The sequence below is a fragment of the Solanum lycopersicum genome, chromosome 6 (assembly GCF_036512215.1).
Source record: "Solanum lycopersicum chromosome 6, SLM_r2.1".
Lineage (NCBI taxonomy): Eukaryota > Viridiplantae > Streptophyta > Magnoliopsida > Solanales > Solanaceae > Solanum > Solanum lycopersicum.
In genome coordinates this window covers 1311821-1316567 of record NC_090805.1, presented here as the reverse complement: position 1 = coordinate 1316567, position 4747 = coordinate 1311821, and the positions used below count along the sequence as shown (strand labels likewise).

Genomic DNA, 4747 nt, shown 5'->3' with positions numbered 1-4747 from the left:
TGCTAGATATATGAAAGAGTGGCAAGAGCCGGGAGAGAGGCGAGGGAGGTTAGCGAAATTTGCTATGTATCTCAAATACATGCGAATCCACTTGGATACATTGTATGACACGTACAGAAATCCAATGTAGTAGTATTGCGAAAAGGTTTTAATATACACATTAGTAAGATTAAAGACACAATTGTCCCTCAAGACCTTTTCTACACCCTTTTTACCATATTTGTGAAGGGTTTTTTTTGTAAATAAATATATTTTAATTTTTTTTATGCAATTCATATTATTTTAATACACCAAATATTGCATAAAAAATAATCTCAACATAACTAATATAAATATAAGTAATACAAACATTGCTAATATACCATAACTCAATACTATTCTCATACACCCTATTAAACGATCCCTATGAAAACACTAATAATTTCTATCATACAACTTCCGCCAGATGAGTAACATAGTCCATTCATTATTTAAAGATATTTTTAGCAACAATAATAACATATGTAGTGTGATCTTACATGTGAGATATGAGGGTAGAGAGTGAATAAATCTTATTATTATATCGTGAAGATAGAAAAGTTATTTTAAACAAATATCGTCTCAATATACAATAAATTCAAGTACAAAGAAGAAAAGGGACTAAAATTTCAAAGGGAAACTTACATAAATATACTATAATAAAAAAATATTTACCATTTATAGCAATAATGTTTTTTTTTTCACTTGATCACTTTTAATTCATTTATAATACAAGTTTAATACATATTACAAAAAACAATTTATTATTCACATATAATACAAATTTTAATGATGAATAATACATTTATCACACATTTTAATACAGTTATAATACAATGTAACAATTTTTTACCAAACAAACATGATATATTTCAAAAAACAATTATAATTCATATATATTGCATACATAATTCACTTTTAATACATATTATAAATTTAACAAAGCATTGCTATAAAGGTAATAAACAAAAAATATGATTAAAATCAGTAATTATTTTTTAAAATGTATTAATTTATATAATTTTTCCAATTTGAAACACCCCTTGTTGGGGGTCATTCTTGCACATCCATTCTCGCCACAAGATTGGGCCTAAAAACTGGACCCAAGTCGAACTAACATTTTAGGCCCATCAGTGATCCACATATCTCACATCTCTAGGGTTTGCTATATAATTGATCTGAACCCTAATGTCATCATCTTCCATCACTGCCGTATTTGAAATATTCTCTCTGTCAAGTGAAGAGAACTCTCCGATCATCACCAATTCAGAATGAGAGCTAAGGTAACATCAATTTCATAGCACGAAATTTCTCCATTTTCACTGGTTCTGTAAGTTTTTTATGCTTAATTTTGTCATTTTTTTTTGGTTTTATTCAGTGGAAGAAGAAGCGTATGAGGAGGTTGAAGAGGAAGCGCCGAAAGATGAGACAGAGATCGAAGTAGAACCACATTCTGCAGTTCTCAACGGTCTATTTATGCTTATCGTCTTCGTTAGGCTTATGCTGTTTAAGCTTTAGTTTGAAACTTCCAGTAACATTTTGAGTTTTGATTTTGTTCTAATCACACCGAATACAAATTTTTGGTATCCGATTTTGGCTATGGATTTATGCTTCATATTATTTGTGCTATTTCGCTCTGTTTTATTTACGTCATTCCTATTTCTTGTGTTTGAATTGTCTGCATTTATATATATGTGAAAATATGCTTTATTTGAGCTGATCGGCTTTTGGAAACAACCTCCTCCGCGCTAGGTTTGATTAATGTTTGCACACACTCTATCTTCGTCAGACTCCACCTGTGATTACACTGGGAATGTTGTTTATATAATTGTATTTAACCTTTAAACTATAGCAAATTTATGTTTTTCATTTCAGTGCTTATCATTTGGCAATCTTTTGCCGCATTGTTTGTCTAATTTAAAGTTCAATTAATGTTTGATCATTATGGAGTGCAGACATTTCTTAGGTATTTTCATCCCAAAAAATGGTGCATTAGTATGCTTTATGCTGAGTCCATTTTAGATGGATATTTGAATTTGCTTCCATCCCGTAGTGAAAACTTGCCTATTTGAACTGTAATTTAGTGAAGTCCAGTTTTTGACTGATGACTAGTTTGAAGTGTGTGTTGTGGTTTGCTTGCGTAGCATCTGAATTCCTAAACCTGTTCTGATGTGGTTTAACTTGTAAGTTCATGTACCAGATATTGATTGATTTGAGCAATTTGGGCAGTGAGTATGTATGTAGTTGACCTTGATCTTTTTTGTGAGCAGATTGAGGTGTAGTACTATTTTGAAACTGGACCTTAGTTTTCCTTTACCAGGATGGGTAATGAGATCTACATTACAGTCTAAGCTTAGTAGTCGCACCTGTAATGCATTCTACTCGGCAATGAATAGACATATATTGTTAAGTGTTGTGAATGTAATGCTGTCTTGTATAAGATGACATGACATTGTTCTGTGCTATTTGGCCCTTGCCTATGGTATGGTAAATGCGAGGGCTTAGAAAGTTCACTTGTTCTTTTGTTTTACTGCACTAGTGCTATTTTTTATGGTCCCAGATGATCATTCCTTTTATAGAGTAGTCGAAGGTCGTGTATCCCCAAGCAGACAAAGTTAATGTCTCGAAGTTGCTCCTAGCGCTTTGGTTTAGTTGCAGAAAAGCGCACCATTTGTGATGTGTGAGTTAAGTGCTTCTCACATAACTCACACATATATTAAGAAAGTTTTTATTAAGTTATCGCTGCTGTTGCCTTCATGAGACCTTTTTTTGAACCAAGGGATTCTCCCTTCAGTAAACACAAGATTTCAGTTCTGTCTGTAAAGCAAATGAATTTCTAAATGTAATAATGCATCTTTTGTGCACTTTGTGTCAAATAAGTAGGATCCAATATGGGTAAAAATTTGACAGTATTCTTTGATATTTACCAGAAATGTATAAATTCTTTTTTTGTGAATGATTTAACAGAAAAAATGTGTTGTATAAATTAGTAAAAGGGTATAACGTTGACAATTTTACTCATATTTATCGACTAAAATAGGTAAGTGTAGAGAAGATAAAATCAATGTTGTAGGCTTTTTCAGCTTAAGAAAGATGCTACTCTTATTAACATTTGATAAGAAGAAAATGACCGTACAAATAGTTGTTCCCAGTATCCACACATTTTGAGATCCATATAAACCTTATTTCCAAAATTTAATTTATGAAGGGAAAACAGTTCAAGTCTATTTAAGTAAATTGTCTGTTTGTTTTTTAATCAATGTGAGATTTTAATACACTATTATACCCTTTTTATGGGCCTGCTCAATTGGGGCGTGTGTTGTAAGTTCAAACAAGTATGAACTTGACTATGATATCATGTAAAAATATGACATTTCAGTCTAGCTTAATTTCAAAAGTTAGTTCGTAATAGAAAGATTGTGCAAATTCATATAAGCATATTGTCAACCCACTCTAACATCTTATGAAAATGTCACACGATTTAAATAATATTTGAATTATAAAACTAAATCCCTGGGCCATTTCCTATTGTGTTGGCTTGCGTTTGATCACATATTTTGAATTATATTTCGAAAATTATCTTATATATTTTGATCCTCGAATATTGTCATGTTTCAACAACCTAATTTAGATAAACTTTTGAGATTTGTACAATTCCACTCATAAAAGTGAAAATAAATAATAATCAAATAAAATAAATGTACACAATTTCAAAAAATCAAAATTTCAACTATTAAATTATGATGATCAACTACGTATGCATGTGAAATTATACTCTTTACCATTGAACAATCTAAGAAATTCTCATTAGTCATTTAGAATTCATGACAAAATAGACGTTAAACTCGTATTTCAAAGTTGAAAAATTTCATTTTGATCAAACATTAATTCAGTAAGCATTTAATTATACCCAATATCCATTCACCTATTTCCTTAGTGTCATGGGTATTGATATGAAAATACAATAATAACTTGTTAATTATAATGATGATCTTATATCTTACGTCACATTCTTCAATATAATACTCTATCTCAATATGCATCATCTATATGTGTGTGATTTTGTGAATGCAATCAACTACATTTATATATTTAATAAAAAAGACTACCTTATGCATATCGGTGCGACTCAAGTGCATCAAATTCAAAAAGAAGAATAACGGTGTGAATAAATTTCAAATACCCGATTCATCCATTAAGAACCGCGGGATTGGGCCTAATAATAACTGGACCCAAGTTGAATTACATTTTAGGCCCATCAATGATCCCACGTCTTTAGGGTTTACTATATAATTGATCTAAACCCTATTAGCATCTTCTTTCATCACTGCCGCATTTGATATTCTCTCCCTGAGAAGTGAAGAAAACTCTCCGGTCATCACCAATTCAGAATGAGAGCTAAGGTAAAAATGAATTTTGTTGCATGAAATTTCTCCATTCTCACTCATTCCGGAAGTTTTCAATGCTAAATTTTGTCAATTTTTGTTTTCAGTGGAAGAAGAAGCGTATGAGGAGGTTGAAGAGGAAGCGCCGAAAGATGAGACAGAGATCGAAGTAGAACCACATTCCGCAGTTCTCAACGGTTTATCTATGCTTATCGTCTTCTTTAGGTTTATTGTGTTTAAATTTTAGTTTGAAACTCTAGTAACATTTTGAGTTGTTATCTTGTTCTAATTACACCGAATTCAAATTTTATTATCCGATTTTGGCTATGGATTTACGCTTCGTA

At 31.3% G+C, this 4747-nt stretch overlaps 2 long non-coding RNA genes across 2 annotated transcripts; both read left to right on the top strand.

Moving 5' to 3' along the window:
- Window positions 1-1164: 1164 nt before the first annotated feature.
- LOC101267998 (uncharacterized) lies at window positions 1165-1638 on the top strand. Its single transcript, XR_741791.4, has 2 exons — window positions 1165-1301; window positions 1397-1638. It is a non-coding gene; the product is annotated as an uncharacterized lncRNA (long non-coding RNA).
- Window positions 1639-4250: 2612 nt separating this feature from the next.
- Window positions 4251-4747, top strand: LOC104644287 (uncharacterized). Its single transcript, XR_741790.4, has 2 exons — window positions 4251-4421; window positions 4511-4747. It is a non-coding gene; the product is annotated as an uncharacterized lncRNA (long non-coding RNA).